The sequence below is a fragment of the Humulus lupulus genome, chromosome 2 (genome assembly GCF_963169125.1).
Source record: "Humulus lupulus chromosome 2, drHumLupu1.1, whole genome shotgun sequence".
Taxonomy (NCBI): domain Eukaryota; kingdom Viridiplantae; phylum Streptophyta; class Magnoliopsida; order Rosales; family Cannabaceae; genus Humulus; species Humulus lupulus.
Genome location: NC_084794.1, coordinates 276,632,129 through 276,656,877, shown reverse-complemented (window position 1 = coordinate 276,656,877; position 24,749 = coordinate 276,632,129). Strand labels below are relative to the sequence as shown.

The following is a 24,749-nucleotide window of genomic DNA, read 5'->3' as shown; positions in this document are numbered from 1 at the left end:
AATCATTTTAAACCCAATTCATATTACAAAAAAAATTGCAAAAAAACCAAAGAAAAATTTAATATAAAATTAGTAATATAAAAAAACAAATAAGCTAAAAAAATAATAATCAAATTACAAACATACCTTTCCAAATTAATAAAACTTGATTAACAGTAAAACTATGACATAAACCAACTTTCATACAAAAATATGATAAAATAAACCCATAAAAGTGATAATTCTTAAAAAAAAAGCCATAGATTAACTTTTTTTTTTTTAAATGCCATATTTTTGCACACTCTATTAAAATTCTCATATAAAATGTAATTTCCTCTATTTTGATATATATATATATTGATTGCGGGCACTTCTTATCAACTCCACACCTATGTGCATATATATATATATATAAATATATATAAATTACTAGATACAAGTAACGTGCAATGCACGTTTGTTTAGTTTTATTTATATAATTTATTAATTATTTTTTATTAAATTTGTATGATTGTCATATAAATTTCAAATAACTAAACAATATTATATATAAAAGAATGACATAAATATATTAAATGAAAAATTAAACCAAAACATTGTTTATAATTTTTTAAAAATATATTTATGATAACCTTTTTAAACATAAATGATAATTTTTTTAATAAAAATTAAGATTGTGTATCATATATTATTATTATAATGATATTTATAATATTTAAATTTATATTAATATAAGTATTAAATATCTAGTCTTGTATTAAATATTATTATAATAATAATATTTTATAATATTTGAATTCATATTAATATATTTAGTACAAAATTAGGATTATATAATATTATGTTGATGCGATTCTTCGCCAACAGGTAATTAAAAAAAGAAGAGAAATGGATTAGTGCTTAGGTTGAACCGAAATAGATAAATGATCTTAGAAATGAAATGGTGACTCAAAATACGTTTTTTAAGTGGTTCAAAGGTTAAAATCCTTCTACTCCACTAGTCAATATTATTGCTATATACTGGGTATTTGATTACAGGGTGTTTCTTACAATATAGAATCCAACCTCGATTAACTCCCAAGGTCTCCATATTTATAGGAGAAGGCACCTGGGAGTAGGTAAGAAGGTCATCCCGTGACCTTCTTACCTATCATGTCAACTCTGTGACATTCATGATTAATTCCTAAACCTGACACATTAGTGTGGTCAAATCAATAGGTAAGGGGATAATGGGCCGCACGGCCCAAACCAGTTGTGGATGTCTGAATACGCACGTTCCTGCTGCGTGTCCGAGAAGTCAGGGGTATATCAGACACGTGATGTCTGATATATGCACGTTTATCTTGCGTGATTGACTTTATAAAAGGTCACAGCCACCAACTCCAGCTCGTACAACTCCAGCTCGAGCTGGATGCTTCCCTTGACCTGTGGTCCTCAGAGCCCAGGCCCAGTCCTTAAGCAATCTTGGCGAACCCTTAGGTTACCTCGAGCTAAGAAGGTAGGATCTTACGACGGCAGCTCCGGTCTTGGGGATGTTCACGTGGTAGTCCTGATTAGGCCGTATCCCAGCTCGCTAATCAGCCCGTGGGAAAATCAGGGCGTACATATTATCATAATAATATTTTATAACATTTAAATTTATATTAATATAATTATTAAATTTATAGTCTTGTATTATATATTATTATAATAATGATACATTTGAATGTGAATTTATATTAATATAATTATTATATATGTAGTCTTATATTAAATATGATTATAATAATGATATTTTATAATATTTGAATTTATATTAATATAATTAATAAATATATATTTTCAGTTAGTTTTAAAGGTATATTCCATTAAATATTTAAAATATTTCGTTAATGTTAACAAAAAAAATTGTTAAAACCAAGAATTTCTATTATCTACATGTTATACCTAGATTTCGAGCTATGTTAATTATGATCTCGAAAGTTGGATTCGCAAATCAGTGGACTCATAAGGTTGGAAACATGCTCCAGGATTGTATGTCGAGCTTGCAGGATATAGACGACCTCGAGTATGATGACCTCGAAGTATTCATGATCTCGGAAGATAGCTCTGGGAACACACTCATCTTCAGGGACGACTTCGGATCCGGGGTCCCGAGCTCGACGCACGTACGATCTCGAAAATCATGTGGCCTCGGGAGATGTTTCTAGCTCGATAGATGACGGGAAACCTGGGAGGCTAAAGCCTTGGAGATACGCGATAACCACCTTGAATATCTGCAAGTGTTATAAATATGAGATGTAATCCTCATTTATTATTGTAAATCCCCTAGAATCGTGAGATATTATTTGGTATCATACGTCTCCTGGTCTTTAGGGGACGTTTCCTTGTATATCTGATTATAGGCATTTAAAACCATTAATTTTATTTATACAAAAAGAGTAACTACCCAAAATATGTGGGATAGTATTCTTTAGCCTTCTCTATAAATAGAGAAGCCATGCACCATTATAAGGGACCGAAATTCTGAACCTTGAGAGAAAACTCTGGAGAATTCATTCTTGAAGAATTCCTGGAGATAATCTTGAGTTTAATAACAAAGACTCGTGGACTAGGCAGATTTAACTGCTGAACCACGTAAAAATCGTGTGTTTATATTATTTTATTTGAATTGGCCATTTTCAGTTATCGTTTACGTGCTCTTCTTTCACTGTTTGACGAAAAACGACGTCAACAGTTTGGTGCTTTCATTGAGAGCCTTAAGCGTTCATCCCTGAAAAAGTCATGGCCGCGAACAATCATAACACCCCTGATGAAAACTACCCAAGGCGTCCTGGAAAACAACTAATGGAGAACCCGAATGCTGAGGAGAGAAGTGGGTCCTCTGATTCCCGGGGACCACCGCCTCCGCCAAGGGATGAGGATATGTACTACAATCCCGAACGTTACGTTCCTATTGTAGAACTGGAAAACCGGCAGTTGAAACAGCTGTTGGCAGAGGCCAACAAGCGGAATGAGGAGTTGACTAGGATAGCCGCAGAGGCGCAGGTGGCTCAACCCCCGCCTCCGCGCAAAAACCAAGTCCCTCCTCCAAGGGACGTGCATGTTCCTCCCCGGAGACCCCGTGGACGTCCACGAAAGGATGCTGCCACAAGGAGGCCAACTCAACCTTCGGCGCCAGCAGAACCATCTGCTCCTCCTAGGCCTCAAAGGAGTACCCGAGCTCGGGTCCCGCCTAACCCGCCTGTGGAAGTGCCTGCAGGAACTGAGAATAACCGAACCCCTGCAGAGGCTCAGACTCAGGTACCTGGTAGCGCACCGAATGCGACAGACCCATCTCGGGCAAATTCAGGACCCTCTAGGCCGCGGCAAGGGTGGCAGCCACCGTCGCCAATACGGTTCCCTCCATCACCCATAAGATATCCTTCGCCGCCCCGCAGAAACGCTCAACCTGCTCGAGATCAGGATCAAGGGCGTGCAGGGAATGGACAAGGGAACAGGGAGACTTTCCGGGAGCGGAGAGGCGCTCCATCTGAGAAAAGTCAGACGTCTCGGTCTCGAACCGCGGAGACGAGGCGACGTGGAAAGAATCCATCTCGAAATAACTGCGCAATGAGTTTTACCAGTGAAGATTCCGGAGATACCGGGTCGGTCAGTAAGCATGACCGAGGTCGTAAGAATACTGGAAGTCGCAAGAATCGCCCCGACCTGCGCAATCATCTGAATCAGAGTCGAGGGAATGGAGATCAAACAAATCCGGACCTAAGGGATCGCTTGAATAAGCGTAGAGATCCCTCGCGGAGACGCGATCCTGGAATTACGATCAATGACAGTCAATTCCAAACAGTACCTCCTACTGACCCAGTCCAAGAAAGAATCGATCAGCTCGAAAGAGCTTTTAGGCTTTTAAAGAACGAACGAGGAAATGGTCGATATGAGGACTCTGATGAGGAGCTCGAGCCGTTTGCTCCTCATATTTCTGACACTCAATTTCCTCAAGGGTTTCGGATTCCTCACGTCCCTACGTTTGAGGGAAAGACCGACCCATGTAGTCACCTGAGCACGTTTAACACTATCATGAGAGCAAGTAACGTGGGTTACGAGCTCAGGTGCATGTTGTTTCCAACATCATTGGCAGGTCCTGCCAAAAGTTGGTTCGAAAAGTACAAGAGACACTCGATAACCTCATGGGAGCAGTTGTCCAAAGACTTTAAGAAGCAGTTCAGAGCAATGGTAGGGGTCAGACCAGAAGCATCCACCTTAACTAACGTCCGGCAGCAACCGAGTGAAACATTGAAGAGTTACTTGACAAGATTTAATCTGGAAGTAGCCCGAGCTCGAGATGTGGATGACAGCGGACACCTCATGGCTATCCGAGCTGGCGTATTACCGGGAAGTGCCCTTTGGGAAGATATGCAAGGGAAACCGGTAAGGTCGATAACCGAGTTTAACAGACGAGCGCAGAGGTTTGTCAATGTAGAGGAATCGAGGTCGACGCTCAAAGTGACCTCCCAGTCTGAAAATACAACGATAAACATCAACTCTGCCTCAACATCGGCGGACCCAGCGGCATCAAAGCCTGCCTCGGAGAACCCATCCAAGAGAAAAAAGAACGAAGGAAGTAATTCCGAAGCTGAGGGAGGAAAGAAAAAGAAAGGAGAGAGGTATTTCTCCGTGTATAAAGTGCACACCGAGCTCAACGAGTCTCGGGAAAACATATACCTGGCTAATGAAAACCAGGTCCCCTTTAGGCGTCCGGACCCAATGAGGAATCAAAAGTCCAAGAGGGATTCCAGTAAGTATTGCCGGTTCCACAGAGACACCGGACACACAACTGATGAATGTCGACAACTGAAGGACGAGATCGAAGGGTTGATCTCGAGAGGTTACTTCCGGCAGTATGTCAAAAACCAGAATTCTGGTCAGACGGCCGCAAGCCAGAAAGTAGCCGCGCCTCCGACGACACAAAATAATAACTCTCGATCTCGGGAAGAGGACAGCCCCCCCCCCCCCCCCCCGATAGATGGAGAGGACGTAATAACCATCTCGGGAGGGCCTCATCTCGCAGGAGGAGGCAGGAATGCCCAAAAGAGATATGTTAACGAGCTTAAGACAGGGGACGGGTCTCCTTATGAACCCGAACCTAGGGCACCTAAAAGCCAGAGGGTTGAATCACAACCCATAACCTTCACTGAGGAGGACGCCTCCCATGTTCAGTTCCCACATCATGACCCGCTGGTTATTACTCTTCAGCTCGCCAACAAAAGAGTCCGCCGAGTTCTCATAGATAATGGGAGCTCAGTCAACATTCTTTACAAAGCAACCCTCGAGAAAATGGGACTCTCCCTTCGCGACCTGAAGGCATGTGCAACTACTTTGTACGGATTTTCAGGAGAAGGAACTGCCTGCATGGGATCCATTGTGCTCCCTGTGACCTTGGGAGACTACCCAGTCTCGGTAACCAAGATAATGGAGTTTGTAGTAGTAGATTTACCATCTGCCTACAATGTGCTGCTCGGGAGACCCGCCCTGGTCGGGCTGGGGGTAGTTTCATCTATAAGGCATCTGGCCCTTAAGTTCCCGACCCCTAGCGGAATCGGGACATTAAAAGGAGACCAGCTGGCAGGGAGAGAGTGCTATATCATCTCTTTGAGAAAGAAGCAAACGAGCGCTCAGGCTCTCGTTATCATACACAATAAAGATGGTACGGTCTTAGAAATCGACGAGGAGATTGATCCGAGGATTGAGGAGAAAGTTGACCTCGAACCTCTAGAGGAGCTCGAAGAAATTCAGCTCGAGGAAGCTGAACCCTTGAGGAAGGTGAAGGTCGGGAAACACCTCCCAGATGAGACAAAATAACAATTAATTTGCTTCCTGAAGAAAAACCAGGATGTCTTCGCATGGTCGCATTCCGACATGGTGGGGATAAGCTCGAATGTAGCAAGCCATGCTCTAAACATAGACAAAAGTTTTCCCCCAAAGCAACAAAAGCAAAGGCAGCTGGACGAAAACAGGAAGAAAGCACTAAAGGAGGAGGTTGACAGGTTAAAGGCAAACCATTTCATTAGGGACGCCTTTTACCCTGACTGGGTAGCCAATCCGGTGTTGGTCCCAAAGCCCAATCGGACGTGGAGAACCTGTATTGACTACTCAGATCTCAACAAAGCTTGCCCAAAAGATTGTTTTCCGTTACCAAGGATTGACCAGCTCGTGGATGCCACAGCGGGGCATGGCCTGATGTCGTTCATGGATGCTTATTCTGGATATAACCAGATTCCCATGCACGCCCCAGACCAAGAACATACGAGCTTCATCACGGATAAAGGGCTATATTGTTATAATGTCATGCCATTCGGGCTCAAGAATGCTGGAGCCACATACCAGCGGCTCGTAAACATGATGTTTTCAGAACAAATTGGGAACAACATGGAGGTTTATGTTGATGACATGCTTGTCAAGTCTCAACTTAACAAGAACCATGTTGATGACCTCGAAGAGTGCTTCGGCGTGCTCAAGAAGTATAACATGAAGCTAAATCCTCAGAAGTGCACTTTTGGGGTATCATCGGGAAAGTTTCTGGGCTTTATTGTAAACTCTCGTGGAATCGAGGCTAACCCCGACAAGATCAAGGCCCTAATTGATATGCCCTCACCTCGAAGGCATAAGGATGTCCAAAGTCTGACTGGCAGGATGGCGGCTCTAAGCAGATTCATCTCGAAATCTACAGATCGTGGTCTTCCATTTTTCAACTTATTGAGAGGAGGTAAGAAGTTTGAATGGAAGGAGGAATGTGAGCTGGCCTTTCAAGAGCTCAAAAAGCACCTTGCGGAACCACCCATCCTGTCAAAACCTGAAACGGGAGAAATACTGTACCTATACCTTTCAACTACCGAACACGCAATAAGCGCAGTGCTCATCCGAGAAGAAGAGGGGGTGCAGAGACCCGTTTACTACATCAGTAAAAGATTACTGGGGGCAGAGTCAAGATATACATTGATGGAAAAACTCGCGCTCAGTCTAATTCATTCATCCCGGAAGCTCCGCCCCTACTTTCAGGCACATCCCATCCATGTGCTGACTGATCAACCACTTAGACAAGTCCTATCTAAACCAGAAGCTTCAGGTCGACTTCTTAAATGGGCTATTGAGCTCAGACAGTTCGAGATCACTTACCACCCGAGAACGACTATTAAAGCACAGGTATTGGCGGACTTTATAGTGGAATGTACGGGTATAGCCGACGATGAGGTAATAACCACAGCCCACGAGCTGTGGAAACTCTACGTCGACGGCTCGTCAAATGAAAATGGAGCAGGGGTAGGGGTCATTTTGGTTACCCCCGCAGGAAGCAGATTTCATTCCGCCCTAAGATTTGACTTCAAAGCATCGAATAACGAGGCCGAATACGAGGCTTTACTCGCGGGACTTCGTATAGCTAACGAGCTCAAAGCTAAAGCTATACATTGCTACAGTGACTCCCAGCTCGTGGTTAATCAAATCTTGGGAGAATATCAGGCTCGCGGCACAAGAATGGCAACTTATTTGGAAAAGGAAAAATCCGCGTTAGAGAATTTCGAATTCTATACAATCGAACAAGTTCCCCGCGATCAAAACTCGAATGCAGACGCCTTAGCTCGACTCGCCACGTCCCTCGAAAACGAAGAACTAAATGTTGTGCCCGTAGAACATCTATCAGCACCTAGCATTAACAAGCCAGAAGAAAAAGATGTGTGTATGATCGAAACGGAGCCGACCTGGATGACCCCCATAGTTGATTATCTCGAAAACGGAGTTCTTCCAAAAGATTGGAGCCAAGCTCGAAAGTTGATGTATCAACTTCCCCGTTACACAATTATGGATGGTAAGCTATACCGAAGGGGATATTCCATGCCGTTACTCAGGTGCGTAACCCCTCCCGAAGCTAAGAAAATCATTAAAGAAATCCATGAAGGATTCTGCGGAGATCACACCGGGGGGCATAGCCTATCCAAGAAGATAATACGCCAGGGATATTTCTGGCCAACCATTAAAACAGATTCTTTCGATTATGTGAAGAAATGCGACAAATGCCAGAGATTCGCCACGATACCCCGAGCCCCACCATCCGAGCTGACCATGTTAACATCCCCATGGCCTTTTGCAGTATGGGGCATCGACCTCATAGGCTCTCTCCCGACTGGCAAAGGCGGAGTAAAATATGCTGTAGTCGCCGTGGATTACTTCACAAAATGGACGGAGGCCGAACCATTGGCAACTATAACTTCAAAAAAAATCCTTGATTTCATTGTAAAGAGCATCGTGTGCCGATATGGAGTACCGAGGAAGATCGTATCCGACAACGGAACTCAGTTCGATTGCGACCTATTCACCAATTTTTGCGAGAAGAACGGTATAATAAAGAGTTTTTCATCAGTGGCCCACCCTCAAGCGAATGGTCAGGTCGAAGCCGTTAACAAAACTCTCAAGAGTTCTCTAAAGAAAAAATTGGAGGAAGCAAAGGGACGATGGCCCGAGGAATTGCCTCAAGTCCTTTAGGGGTATAGGACCACGGCTCGGACATCAACAGGACATACCCCGTTCTCTCTAGCATACGGCTGCGAGGCAATGTTTCCCATCGAAGTCAAAATCCCAACGATCTGACTCAAATTTACGATCAGAATTCAAATCACACTCAGCTCGAAGAAACCCTAGACTTGATCGAAGAAAAAAGAGAAGAGGCTCAGCTGAGAAATGCCGATTACCAACAACGCACTATCAGATATTTCAACAAGAGGGTTCGAGATCGAAAGTTCGGAATGGGAGATCTGGTGTTGAGACGCGTATTCTTAGCAACCCGAGATCCAGCAGCGGGAGTGCTCGGGCCGAACTGGGAAGGACCGTACCAGATAGAGTCAGTCATCCGACCTGGCGTATACAAACTTGCGAGATTGGGCGGGAGCCTGGTACCGCGAGCATGGAATGGCGAACACCTTAGACCTTACTATCAGTAGTGTAGGAGGAGTGTTGCCTATAACCATGATTTTCTATCTGTACTAGCTTGTCTGTTTTTGATTTCCATCAAATAAAAGATCTATTTTGTTCAATATGTAATCTCTTTTTGTTTTTTATTTTTGCAATCTCTCTTAATTTAATAACCTATGGTCACACTCATAGGATATTAAGGGGGCATCATTGGTATATATACCATCAGCTTAAAAAATAAAATATATATATATCAAGTATTTGGATGTAACCAAATACGCGAGCCTAGATAGTTCGGACATAACCGAGTTATCAAAAAGCACAGTATTTGGATATAACCAAATACACGAGCTGAGATAGTTCGGACATAACCGAATTATCAGAAACGTAAAGTATTTGGATATAACCAAATACGCGAGCCTAGATAGTTCGGACAGCCGAGTTATCAAAAAGCACAAAGTATTTGGATATAACCAAATACACGAGCTGAGATAGTTCGGACATAACCGAATTATCGAAAACATAAAGTATTTGGAGATAACCAAGTATACGAGCTTAGAGAGTTCGGACATAACCGAACTACCAAAAACCTAAAACGTTTGGAGTTAACCAGATGTGCAAACTTAACAGGTTTGGAACAAACCAGCCAAAAAATTAATCGACGATAAGTAGGAACCTAAACCTATTGCGAAACAAGTCAAGATCGAGGCTGGAATATCTTAAAGAAAAATAGTTTCGAACTCTTAACCTCGGAGCAAAAAACTGAGGATGAGGAAAAGTGACTAAACAAAAAAGATATAACCAAATCATATACGTTACATACCATATAAGTACTTCCGGGTTCGTGGTTAAAGTAATATCCGACCTTGATAAATAACGAGGTCGGAAGCGGATAATTCGAACAAACTATGCATGAATGCATCGAGTTTCGAGCCTAAAATCCAAACTATGTTTGTATGAATAAATAAACATAACTGATTCATCCATAAAAAATGTGCAAAATATTTCGAACCAAGAAATGTAAAGCACATGTAAGTAATATTTAAAGATTGTATCAGCCCCGTGGGCATAAATTAAGGTAGTTACAAGAATAAGGGGACGCAGCCCCAATAAATGATTTCCCCGAGATCAGATTTAAGGAAGAGGAGTATCCTTGGCCTTCTCAGCATCAGTAGCACCGGACCCCCCAGGACGAATAGCATGACTATCCTTCTGAGCCGCCTCTCGAGCAGCTTCACTGGCCTTGAGACGGGCATTCCACCGCTCAACATATGTGGCCTCGAGAGGGCCCAGGAAGCTAGTATTGAGGTCGGCATTATCAGCCCAAAGCTTGTACATGGCCTGGTCGACCGTTTTCTCCTTCTGCTCCTTATACTCGTCCAGGAGGCGGGCCTTCTCGCTCTCCATGAAGTCGAAGGTGACAGATTTCTCCTCTTCGAGCTTGGCATTGGCCTTCTCGAGCTCGGCATTCGACTTTTCCAGCTCCTCGAGACGGGTCTTCATTTTTTCAAGTTCAGACTTCGAGTCTTTGAGCTCATCAGCCATCTTAAGCTCGAGATCCTTCGATTTCTGGGCCAGAGACATGCTCGTTTGGACCTCGTTGGTCAGCTTATAGTTGAGCTGTGCCGAAACGACAAGGGCCTGAAACGCAAAGAACGAATTAGATCGCGGGCTGAGGTACAAACATTTAAAGGAGAGTTACGAAGGTTACCGCGGCAGTAAGCTCGATACTCTTGTTGTAAAGAGTATTGCAATCCGAGGCCTTGCGCATGAGGTCCCAGTGGTCGGCGCCGAAGCCAGAAAAGCTCTGACCCACTCGAGAAAGGACATCCGAGCTGAGCACAGCCCCTTCTGTCCCAGCGGCGCCATCGAGCACGAACTCCTCAATATGAGTTCGGGCCGTCGGCAGCTGAACCTTGGAGGTAGAAGGCTTCTTCGGGGGCCGAACAACTGCTATTTGAGTTTCGATCGGAGGAAGCGAGATGGGCACGGTCGAGCCAGACGCATCAACCTGGACAGTCGATTTCGTGGCTATGCTCACAGTAGTCTGGGCCGTGGGGTTCGTCTCGCGGCGTCTGGGTACCTTGGACGGTCGGTCGGACCTCCCTGGTATTCTCGGACGCTTGCTCCTCTAGGCGCCAGCTCCCCCATCGCTAAAGAGCACAGCGTCGAGGTCGGGATTCATGGCACCTGCACAGTTACAATGAGTTAAACAATAATAATAAGTTTGAAAAGAGAGGGAAGCCAGGTAAAGAAAAAACCTAACTGGAACTCTCCCCCGAGCTCGAACTTGGGGACCATGAAATTCCCCCGTCTTCAGAGGAGGCGGGGGGAGTGCCCTCCCTCTATGTGGGTGATAACCTCGAGAGGTCCCTATAATCGTTGGTCCCATACTGAACGACTATCCCGTTCCACATCTCGTCTGTGGTGTACATGGTGTCCTATTTCCCGAGCCCACTATCAAACCTATGGACGCAGTCATCTACCCAACTCCATATGTAGAAGTGGTATCTATCCTGTGGGCACGAGACTAACCTATTGGGCCTATGTTTTAGTAAGGTCGGGGACCACATTCTCGAGGTAGGAAGGACTTTACCTTCATCCGAATCCGAGCTCGAGGCTTCATCATTAGCCTCATTCCCAGACAGCGGGCTCTTTGGGCGAACTGGAAGTGGCAGCCTCGTTTTTCTCCTCGAAGGAAGAGCGCCTGTGGGCAGTGGCACCTCCTCCCAGTGTTCATATTTTTTATTGGACCAGTCATAGGTTGACTGACCCTCTCCCAACAGCCCACAAGCTCGGAGCTTGCCCTCATGTAATAGGTGCGAGAGAGACCTCCTGCCATAAGGGAGTTGGAGCAAGGCCTCTCTGTGCCCCTTCATTGCTTCCTCAGGGGTGGGACACTGAAAATTAGCTGAAAGGCGAAACACATTTCAACTAAATATGGATTTAAGAACTAAAGTCTCGAGCACAGAAATAAAGGTAACGAGAATACTTACGAATCCGCCTGAACGAATAATGTCGAGACGGGGACAGACCATCTGTCCAGAAGAAGGCTCTTTTGAAATCAGGCGAGTGGTTGGGAAGATCCCCAAAAACCTTCGTCTCCTTGGGGTAGCTCGAGAGGTAGTAAAAGCCATCCCCTCCCCGAGCTCGGGAGGGGTTACTTTTTAAACAAAAGAGATATAAAATCTCTTGAGGTGAAGGTCCTTCCCACCCCAGCTCGTGGTACAAGGACCTCAGGGCAGACAGCACCCTGTACGAATTGGTGTTGAGTTGGAAAGGAGCCAACCCAACGAAATCAGTAAAGTCTTTGAAAAAAGACTTAAAGGGCAGTAATGCTCCTGCCCTCATACGTTCTTGGCTCCATGCCGCATATTTCACTATGGCGTCGCGGCCGCCAGGGGCAAAGCAGCTCCGTTCTTGACCAGTCGAAGCTCGACACTTCAAGGTGCCTAACAAACCAAGGCCATGGAAAGCCAGGATTTCAGATATTTGACTGGTTGTGGTAACCGTGCTCCAGTAGAGCTCGGCCTCGAACATCTCTCTCCTCGGCTGTGAGGAGGAAGGTTCCCCCATTAATGAAAATTTGAGCTCTCCGGGGGGTATGCGACAGTAACCTTTAAAGCAGGATCGAGAGGAATCGGCCTAGGGCCTGAATTAGATTCCGGATAGATGGCTTCCCGAAGAACTCTCCTCTTCCCCTCGATGACTTCATCTATCTGACGGCGGTAATGAGCTCGAATGTCCTCTTGCTCGCGCGCAAGCTCGTATTCTCTTATCCGACGTTGATTCCGGGCGAACAGCGATTCTGGGCTCGGAGATTTTGGCTTGTAAGGGATTGCCTACGATGACCCCCATCGTCTTTCCAGATTCTGTGACATCTAACGAGAAAGAAAAAATGGTGAGGGCCATGCATACAAGAATCACGAGCTCAATGGAATGAGCTCGGAGATTTAGGAACGAGACAAACTAAATATTAAGACCCCTATTGAGGAGTCAGGGGCGTGTATTCCACGAAAAAGAAAATGAGCGTGGATAATTTTTTGAAAATCCCGAAATTCAAGGGAAAGAAGAGTGGCGGTTAACCAGGAAAGGCGTCTTTGGGTTTTGTGCATTTATCAAGGCCCATGTTTATATCCAAAAACTTAGTGTACAAGAAACGTTGCCTAAAAATTTCAAAACCCAGAAAAATTGGAACCTCACTCAAATATGAAAACTGGGTATAAGCCAGTGATGTAAATCCAGTATGGGAGTCTAAAAAGCATCTGAGCCTATCGGATCAAAACCTCCAATCACATTATGCTAAGGATGTAAACTAGTATATACACATACACAGCAAGAACAGTTTGAATAAAAACTGACAAAATGGGAAACAGAGGTTGCTTACTTACACAATAATGGTGACTGCAGAGAGATTGTTGATTGAAGAAGAGGTTGCAAATAGGAACTCACTGACTCGAACAGACCAGGATTTCTTTGCTTCTTTGGCCGAGAAAACATGCGCAGAATGAAAACTTTTTGTGAGGAGGTCTCTGGTTTCTTTTTTCCTTTTTTCTTTCTCTTGGTAAGCGAAGGTAAAAATGAAGACGAAGAGTAGGGTCTTATATATATAGGTGGGAGAAAAGGATTAATCTGGAATGTTGAACAAAATCCTTGCAAAATCCAACGGTCAGGGATCAATGACAAGATGGCGCCGAAAAGGTGTCAGACGGACGATCGTGGGCGTGTTTCCAAGGTACTCAAGTACCAACAATGAGCAATGCCTAATTGACTCGTGTCCATTTTCAAGAGTGTATGACGGTACAGTTCTCAAAGAAAGTAGTTCAAAAGTTTCCTTCTCTTAGGATTCGAACAAATACTTTTGAGGGGGCAAGATGTTATACCCAGATTTTGAGCTATGTTAATTATGATCTCGAAAGTTGGATTCGCAAATCAGTGGACTCATAAGGTTGGAAACATGCTCCAGGATTGTATGTCGAGCTTGCAGGATATAGACGACCTCGAGTATGATGACCTCGAAGTATTCATGATCTCGGAAGATAGCTCCGGGAACACACTCATCTTCAGGGATGACTTCGGATCCGGGGTCCCGAGCTCGACGCACGTACAATCTCGAAAATCATGTGGCCTCGGGAGATGTTTCTAGCTCGATAGATGACGGGAAACCTGGGAGGCTAAAGCCTTGGAGATACGCGATAACCACCTTGAATATCTGCAAGTGTTATAAATATGAGATGTAATCCTCATTTATTATTGTAAATCCCCTAGAATCGTGGGATATTATTTGGTATCATACGTCTCCTGGTCTTCAGGAGACGTTTCCTTGTATATCTGATTATAGGCATTTAAAGCCATTAATTTTATTTATTCAAAAAAAGTAACTACCCAAAATATGTGGGATAGTATTCTTTAGCCTTCTCTATAAATAGAGAAGCCATGCACCATTATAAGGGACCGAAATTCTGAACCTTGAGAGAAAACTCTGGAGAATTCATTCTTGAAGAATTCTTGGAGATAATCTTGAGTTTAATAACAAAGACTCGTGGACTGGGCAGATTTAACTGCTGAACCACGTAAAAATCGTGTGTTTATATTGTTTTATTTGAATTGGCCATTTTCAGTTATCGTTTACGTGCTCTTCTTTCACTGTTTGACGAAAAACGGCGTCAACACTACACATTTTTTATATAGAAGATATATTTATATATACGAAACTTCTTAGGTGGGGGCATCAATTTTGCCCCTACCGTAGGAGCATTTTCTATTTTCGGCACTTGGAGAAATTATAACGATTTTTTTTATATAACAGCGTACATAATAGTTATAGCAGGCTTCTCGCTAATTTTTGGGAAATTCTGAATAATTTACAATGTCGAAATTAAAGTTAAAATAGTATGTTTTTGTTTAACCCCCAAATCGTGACAACCACTAAGCGGTGGTTGTAGTATAGATCGGGTGGTCGATCCACAAGGAGGTAACCTAAAATCAAATATTTAGTAGAAAATAACACAAAACGTTAGTAACATGAACTAAATAAAAAATGGAAATGAAAAGAGATTTGAGATTTTGGTAGAGTCTTTTTTGATGAAATGATAAAATGAGGTAAGTGAAACAAAAGTAAGGGAAATCAAGAGTTTGAGAAGTAGAAAAGTTTCAAGGATCATCAATATGCTTGTTTAGTTACTTAGTTACTTGATTTACAAAAATACACAAGTAATTAGTTCACATCCCAACATTTACTTGGAAAATCTAACATTAAAGTCCATATTCTTTATTTTACAAAAGTCCATTTAAGTTATAAAGTTCTTTACTTTAAAAGCACAATGTTAATCTTATAAAAAATCTAAAAATGACACAATATCCAAGGGTAATAATGCAATATAAGATTAGACATAAAATTATGTATCAATATTACTTTTACTAGTTAGAAGCACATAGAAAGAGCATGACTAATCCTATATACTATTAGCACACATAAATAAAGATAACAAAATAGATATGAAGATGAAAGAACATAAATAACTCAAATGTAGAACATAGTAAATTAAAGTAGCAAAATAACATCACTAGCATATGGAATCATCCCTAACCTTCTGAGGAAGATTAGGCCATTATGCTCATGATTCTCACAAAATTCTAAGAAGAATATATGAGAAGAAAGTGGGTAGAAATTTTGCTATAGTTTCTTTACTCTAAAAATTACATACTAATTGTGAAGAAAGAGTCTTTATTTATAGAGGAAGAAAATGACTAAAAAGAAATTAAACAACAAAATGAGATTTACAAAATAAATCTGAAATATTAATAATAAAATATGATTTTAAAAAAATTAAATCTTATTATAAATATTAACCTAGTTATTTTGGTGCATGGTCAAATTTCTCTTTTTCTAAAACACCAAAAAAAAATTGAGCTTTGAAGCTCAAAATAGCAATGTGCAAGGCCCAATACCCACAAAATATGGGTTGAAGGTGGCTGGTGGCAGAAGTGGGTTTTGACCCATTCCCAGCCAATGGTGAGAAGACACGTGGACGGCTGGCTGGGAGAGGGTGAGCTCTGGTTGGGCCATTGGAGGCTTGGGGCAGGAGCTGCTGAAAGGTGCGTTGGGCCTGGTTGCTGCGTTGGGTCGTTGGAGGCTTGGGCTTCAATTGCGTTGGAGGAGGTTGAAGGGTGTGGACAGGTGGCGCAAGGAGGCACGGACAGGTATTGGCTGGAGGTGGAGCAGAACTTAGGAGGGCTTGGGCTCTTTTGGGCCGGTTTCTAGGCCAACTGTCTTCAAAAATGCCACAAGTTCAAGTCTTTTTTTTTCAATTTTGATTCTTTCTCTTGTTTTCTTTTGTTTCCAAGTGCCAAAAATACTAATTAATTCCTACTAAATAAAATAAATTAAATCATAATCACATATTTTCATTTATAAAATAAACCATATTAATTCCATGAAAATATTAATTAAAACTTAATTTATTTTGACTATTAAGATCAATAAATATGTATTTTTCACCACTAATCACAACCCCCAACAAGCTTATTGCTAGTCCCTAGCAATTCAAGCGAAAAATAAAATTATCAAGTTCAATAATCAAGTCAAACCAAGCAAAATCATCTAAGCATTTTTTAAGTATCAGCAGGAAGTCAGAAATTACTATCTAAGCTACTTTAGTTGCGATTTCAGAGTTGTGTGTGTGTGTGCACCAAACCATATTCCTTTATCGCAAGTCATAACACAAATAGTATCAAAAAATCTCAAAAGTATAAAGGTCTCAACTCCAAATTTCTCACGGACATTGAAAGTATTTTGTTAATGGGAAGGTAACAAATTACACTCAAATGAGAAGAGATAAACTTTTTAAGATAAGCAATTTGAACAAGTATTGATTACAAGATAGGCAAATCAACTTATTGGAATTCAAATAACAAACAACCTTTGGGATTTACATGAGAAAGCTCAAAGAACAAAATGACAACTAACTAGAAATGATAAATAAGAAAATGAACTATAAATATTTTTTTAATACAATTACACAAAATAATAATAATAGAAATATTTTATTTTTCAACAACTACAAAATAATAGAGGAAAATGTTGCTCTTGTTTTTTTTTTCATTTATTTATTTATTTTTTCTTTTTTCTTTTGTCATTATTCTTTTCCCCTTTTTTATTTATTTATTTCTTTTTTTTTACAAGAGACAACACAAAAATATAAAGGAAAATACACTAAATGGAACACAAATTTAAAATTTATTACAAAGACTCATTCTTATATGAAAAGCATCCCTCTAGTAAATGCCATGTTTTAAATTCCAAAGATGTGACTTTACCAACTCAAATGATCAATAAAAGTTCAAAAAGTTGTTTTCTCAACTCTCACAACTCGCCAAGAAATGAAAAACTTTAAACTTGAAATTTCTCTCAACTATTTGTGTTAACAACCAATTTATCATATGTTTGGAAAGTGCACAAAAGAACTCTAAAAATCACTTCTTAATAGCTAAACATAGTAAGAACTGACTCAAACAAACAAGTTATACTCATGGTTGGATAATTTTGAGAAAATTTGATTTAAAAATTCAACAAGACAATAATGTTTTCCAAATGAATGCTAATGACACAACAATAAGATTTTCCAAATGAAAGTCAATGCATGCTCACCACCCCCAACCAAAAATCAGACAGTGTCCTCAATGTCAAAATGAATAATCAATGAAAAAGGTAAAGAAAGAGAACACCTGGATGATGACCATTTCCATGAGGCGAGAGCGAAAATAGCCTGGTGACAATACCCCAAAACAAACAACATACAATAATAAAAGAGAGACAGGAAAATAAAAAAAAAACAAACAAGCAAACCATTCAGAACTTCAGAGTGTATAAATTGGGTCCTTAAGAAGGACCTCTTCAACATGACTCACACTCTCAATGTAATGTTTCAGTCTTTGGCCATTAACTCAAAAAATTCTCCCATCGATTGGGTCCTCGACATCAACAAACCGTTGGGAAATACTTGCTTCACAATAAATGGACCAGTCCATCGCGATCATAGTTTACCGGGGTGCAAGTGCAAGCGAGAATCATACAGATGCACTTTCTGATTTGGCTCAAAGTATTTTCGCAGGATTTGTTTATCGTGAGCGATTTTCAATTTCGCTTTATAAATCTTGGAATTTTCATATGCATCGTTTCTCAACTCCTCAATTTTGGAAAACTGGAGTTTGCGATTGATACCTGTGGCATTCAGATCAAAGTTTAGGGCTCTGATAGCCCAATACGCTTTATGCTCGAGCTCGATAGGTAAATGACAAGTTTTTCCAAAGACAAGCCGATAGGGAGACATCCCAAGAGGGGACTTGAAAGAAGTGCGGTATGCCCAAAGAGCGTCTAGAAGATGTGTAGACCAATCTTTGCGGTCGGGATTTACCGTCTTTTCCATAATGTGTTTTATCTCCCTATTGGCTAACTCAGCTTGACCATTAGTCTGTGGATGATAGGCATTTGCAACTTTATGAAGTACACCGTACTTGCGCATAAGATCCTCAAAGGATCTGTTGCACAAATGAGTCCTTAATCACTGTTGATAGCGCGAGGAGTACCGAACCTTGATAACACATTTTCTTTCAAGAATTTTACAACTGTAGTGTTATCATTGGTTCGACATGGTACAACCTCGACCCATTTGGAAAGATAAACCACAGCGAGAAGAATGTAAAGGTAGCCAAAAGAAGGTGGAAATGGTCTCATAAAGTCTATCCCCCAACAATCAAATATTTCGATAACAAGAATTGGGTTAAAGGGAATCATGTGCCGACGGAATAAGGAACCTAACTTTTGGCACCTTACACAAGAACGACAAAAATCATTAGTGTCTTTGAACAGAGTGGGCCAGTAAAGACCGCATTGTAAGATTTTTGCAGCAGTTTTCTTCACAGAAAAGTGACCACCACAAGCATCATTGTGGAAAAAATTTAGCACACTAGACACCTCATCGTCGTGGATGCATCTTCGGATGATTTGGTCGGGGCAATACTTGAATAAGTATGGGTCATCCCAAAAGAAATTGCGCACCTCGACCAGAAATTTGCGTTTGTCTTGTGAACTCCATTCAGATGGGAGTTCACCTGTTACTAAGTAGTTTACTATGTGAGCATACCACGGTAACTTAGCAACAGATTGCAATTGTTCATCGGGAAATCATCATGAATGGGTGGACCATTAGTGGGATCACTGAATTCAAGTCGGGACAAGTGGTCCGCGACGACATTTTCAACACCTTTCTTGTCTTTGATTGTTATATCAAACTCTTGCAGGAGAATGATCCACCGTATTAATCGTGCCTTAGCATCCTTTTTGTAAAGGAGATACTTAAAGGCGGAGTGATCTGTGAAGATCGTAATTGGCGATCCAATCAAATAAGATCGGAATTTTTCAAGGGAAAAGACAACGACAAGCAACTCTTTTTCAGTAGTGGAATAATTCATTTGAGCATTATTGAGAGTTCGACTTGCATAATAGACAACAAAGGGTTTCCCCTCCCTTCATTGTCCTAGCACAGCTCCCATAGCAAAGTTTTTGGCGTCACACATGATCTCGAAAGGAAGGCTCCAATCAGGTGACTGAATGAAGGGAGCGGAAGTGAGTGAATTGACAAGCGTTTGGAATGATTCCTCACACTTAGGTGTCCATTCAAAAGTGGCATCTTTGGCTAGGAGGTTGCTTAGCGAACGAGCAATCATTGAAAATTTTTGTATGAACCTCCTATAGAAACCAGCATGACCAATGAATGACCTAACGTCTTTGACAGTCTTAGGAGTAGGCAGGTTGGAGATAAGGTCGACTTTGGATTGATCAACCTCAATTCCTCTTTCAGAAACAATGTGGCCTAAGACTATGCCAGAAGATACCATGAAGTGGCATTTCTCCCAATTGAGCACAAGTCCTTTCTCAATGCATCGTTTTAAAACAGCTTCAAGATGAAGAAGACATGTGTCAAAGGAATTTTCAAAAACAGTTAAGTCATCCATGAATACTTCCATTGATTTTTCAATCATGTCACTAAAGATGCTCATCATGCATCTTTGGAAAGTAGCTGGTGCATTACACAAGCCAAATGGCATACGTCGGAAAGCAAAAGTGCCAAAGGGACAAGTGAAAGTGGTCTTATCTTGATCCTCTAATGCAATCTCAATTTGATAATAGCCAGAATAGCCATCAAGAAAGCAATAGAAAGGATGACCAGCTACACGTTCAAGGATTTGATCAATGAATGGGAGTGGAAAATGATCTTTGCAGGAGGCGACATTTAATTTTCTATAATCAATGCACATGCGTCACCCTGTCACAGTTTTTGTGGGGACAACCCCTTTTTCGTTTTGGATCACGGTGACACCAGATTTATTGGGCACGACTTGAGTAGGACTGACCCATTTGCTATCAGCTACTGGGTAAATAATATCAGCGTCTAGCAATTTCAAAGCTTCATTTTTTACAACTTCTTTCATTGTGGGGTTCAGTTGCCTTTGAGGGTCTCTTCGAGGGATGGCTTCATCCTCCAGATTGATTCGATGGGAGAAAATTAAAGGGCTAATACCTTTGATATCAGCAAGCGTCCAACCTATCGCAGATTTATGCGTTCGCAGTAGCTCGAGTAACTACAATTCTTGAGAATTTTGAAGGTAGGACGAGATGATAACTGGAAAGGTTTCACGGTCTCCCAAGAAGACATGTTTCAAACCCTCAGGAAGTTGGGTCAATTGAACAATTGGAACCTCTTCGGCTGAAGTTTTTGGTTGTGACCTCTCACGAGGTAGCTCTTCAAAGCGAGGTTGCCAAAACTGAGTCCTTCTATTGCGTGAGTCTTGTTGGGGATTTATGCCCTAATTAAAAGCCAAATTCTTTGTAATCTCATTTTATTATCAATAAAAGAATAGAAATCATTTTTTGACTTGGTTAATCACTTTGCTCACATGTTTTATTTTCATGATTTTTTGTTTAATATAAACTTCTATTAAATCCCGAGCATATAGCTAATCTTATTTATAGTGACGTAATCACAGTGGAATATAAATATGATTATATGTTCAAAATAAGCTAGTCCTAAGATTAGTCAGTGCACAGGATTTACACTGACTTGTTAATCCACGATATGATCTACTTACACATTGCAGTGTTATGTTCTTTCCAGAACATTAGCAAAGTAGATAAGATCGGGTGTATTTGTTACATCGGACAGGACCGATATTGACAATTGATAAGATAAGTAAACATACCGTTATTATCTATTCTAGTCATATCATATAGTTGACCATAGGTCAATTCAATCTCAATTCTGAGTGGTTAGTATTCTAACTGATTGTATTATTTGAGTTCTTTGACTTGTTCGTTACCAGCTTACCCTACGGACTAGCCCATACTTATATCTTGGGAACTCGGTAGTATAATTGAGTGGGAGTGTTAATCATAGATATGAACATCTATAGCTTCTGAAGAAGAAGTGAAACGATGGTTTCCTTTTAGTTTGGTTCAAAGTGTTCAATGATAGAGATCTCATTTCAGTAATTAAATTAGTTGAGTGAAATATCATTTACAAGGAACTAAGTGTTTTAAGGATAAAATACAACGAGGGGTAAAACAGTATTTTAGTCCTATCTCATTGTAGACCGTCTATAGAGGATTGAGTGACAATTATGGTTGTAATAATGGATAATTAATAGTGTATCTATATTTGTTATAGAGTGTTCTATGAATTCAAAAGTGCAATTCCGAGTCTATAGTGGAGTCACGAGGAATTAATAAGTTAGTAAATTTATTTGTTAGATTTATGATAACTTATTGGAGCTTGATTTCAGAGGCCCATGGTCCCCATTGTACCTTGGATAAAATCATCTAGATAGTCTCAATTAATTGATTTAATTATCAATTAGAATTATCAAAGTTGACCAGGTCAATTTTGGATAGTTTCACAGAGTTGTGTAATTTTGAGAAGAAAAGATAAATTATGGCAGATTTATTAATTAAGATAAATTGGTATCTAAATTAATAAATAAGTTTAAATCAAGGTTCAAAATATAAATAATTAATTTGATAAAGGATTTAAATAATTATTTAATTAATTAAATCAATAGAAAATAATACATGCCTTGATTTTAAGTCCAATGGGCTTATAATCAAATGGGAAATTTCACGGGCCTAAAGCCCATGATAATTTCGACCTAGGGCTTTAAAATGGATATTTTTTTATTGATTTTTTAATTAAATTAAATGACCTAATTGAGTCTATAAAAGGAGTGCTTAGAGAGAAGTCAAAACATAAGTTTAATCACTGGTTTTCTTTTAGTTTTAGATTCTCTCTAAACACAAGTCCTTTTCTAAGCCTCTTTGATTATTTTCTCTTCTTCTTCTCTGTATCTATCTCATGTGTTGAGAATTGCCCACACTAGTCTAGGTGATTCTAAGGATACATTGGAAGACTGTGAAGAAAATAGAAGATCGGTTTAGTTTCTTGATAATACTCTGCGACAGAGAGGATACAAGAGTTAGAGAAACTGAAGGAATGATTCTTTAATTCCGCTGCGTATACTATAAGTATTCTAATCTTTGTTTCTCTTTGAATTCAATTTTAGAAACATGTTTTAGGCTATCTCGTATTAATTTGTTTAATATTAGATATACATGAAAATAAATAAAGATCCTGTATAAGTTTTTCCTAACAAGTCTATGCGATCTGATATTACAAGAGTAGACTCAATAGAACTGGGACTCTCGTTGTCAGACAGAAAGATGAGTTCATCAAGGTTATCAAAGTTGCTTCGCAATTGAACCTCCTCAGGAATTAAAGAGTCAATCATGAATGTTTTATAGCATTCATCATCTTCTCGGGGTTGTTTCCTGATGTGGAAGATATTGACTTCAAGAGTCATGTTTCCAAACGATATCTTCATTTGACCATTCCGACAATTGATCAAAGCATTTTTAGTGGCAAGGAATGGTCTTCCGATGATAATAGGAATTTTAGACTCCATGTTTACCACAGATTGGGTATCAAGAATAAGAAAATCCATGGGGTAATAGAATTTTTCAATTTGAACTAACACATCCTCAACAATACCCCTAGGCTTTTTGGTGGAACGGTCAGCAAGCTGTAGCACAACAGATGTTGGCTTCATTTCTCCAAGACCGAGTTGCGAGTATACATAGTAAGACATGAGATTTACACTTGCGCAAAGATCAAGTAAGGCTTGACTGACTTCATGGGTTCCAATTTGGCAAGAAATGGTGGGACAACCGAGATCTTTGTATTTCGGTGGTGCTTTTTGTTCAATCACCACACTCACTTGCTCAGTCAAGAAAGCAGTCTTCTTGACATGGTGCTTCCTTTTTGCAGTGCATAGATCTTTGATGATTTTGGCATAAGCAGGCACTTGTTTTATGATGTGAAGCAAATGAAGATTAATCTTCACTTGTGTAAAGTGCTCAAGGATTTCAGCTTTATCAGGAAGTTTCCCAACAGGTTTCAAAGCCTGGGGAAATGGTACCTTTGGAGTGTCATTGAGTGGTGGATTTTTTAAAATGACTTTTGGAGTACTGGGAGTGTTGGATTTTATGGGTGGGTCTTGCAAAGTCTTACCGCTTCTAGTCGTGATGGCATTTACTTCCTTGACATTTTGATCATTAGAATTTGAATATTGGGCCCTATGTTGGCCTTGCACATTGAATTTTGGTTGGGAAGGAAGTTGCATTTTTCCGGAATGGCCAAGGATTTAGTCAATTTTGAGAATTGACATTTCATTTCCTTGATTTCTTCCATCATTTGGCGATTTAGTTTGGATTGTTCCTCTATGAATGCATGAAGAGTATTATCGAGAGAATTTCATTGTGGATGAGCATTGTATTGAGGTGAAGAATACGCTTTTGATGGTTGAACTTGTTGCTCATTTCTCCATTGGCCTCCAGACGATTGAGCTTGGTTGGAATCTCTCCAACTGAAATTTGGGTGGTTTCTCCAACCAGGGTTGTACGTATGGGAGAATGGCTTGTTATATGCCCCTAAGGCATTGCATTGCTCCTCATAAACCCCCCTCATTTCATTCAAAGCTAAGTAGTCCTTAGCTAGATGCTCCGTCCCTCCACAAACAAAGCAAGGTTCCTGCGGTTCCGCTTGAGCGATGATGTGCGATTTTTGACCATTTTTCGTGATTAAGACCTCAAACTGTTTTTTCAAAGCTTCGAGTTGGGCCTTAACACTATCCTCTTCTCGAAGTTGATAGATCTCAGATGGTTTGTGTCGGTTGGTGCTATCAGTAACACTTGGACCAGTCCAGGTGTGAGACTTTTTCGCAGTTTCTTCGAGATATTGAAGAGCATCGTCTGGCTCTTTTTCGAGGAATTCACCATTGCATAGCATTTCTACAAACTGGCGCTCATACTCATGAGGCCTTCATAGAAGTAACTGACCAAACACTAGTTCTCATAGCCATGGTGTGGGCACTAATTCAACAGATCTTTGAATCTTTCCCAGACTTGATAGAACGTTTCATTGTCCTTTTGGGAATATGTGGAAATCTGTCATTTTAGACTGTTGGTCTTATGTCTGGGGAAGTGTTTAAGAAAGAAGGATTTGTTCATCTCCTCCCATGTTCCAATAGACCTAGGTCTCAAAGAGTATAACTAGTTTTTGGCTTTGTCCTTCAAGGAGAAAGGGAAGAACTTCAGTCGCATAGAATCGGCATTTTCGGCTCGGTTATAGAACATGGCTACTACCTTCTCAAACTCTCTGATATGCACATATGGGCTTTCATTTTCCATTCCATGAAATGTGGGCAAGAGTTAAATCATGCCA

At 40.7% G+C, this 24,749-nt stretch overlaps 1 non-coding gene across 1 annotated transcript; it reads left to right on the top strand.

Moving 5' to 3' along the window:
* The first annotated feature begins 24,380 nt into the window (after positions 1-24,380).
* On the top strand, positions 24,381-24,487 carry LOC133820184 (small nucleolar RNA R71). Its single transcript, XR_009886613.1, has one exon. It is a non-coding gene; the product is annotated as a small nucleolar RNA R71 (small nucleolar RNA).
* The last annotated feature ends 262 nt before the right edge of the window (positions 24,488-24,749 follow it).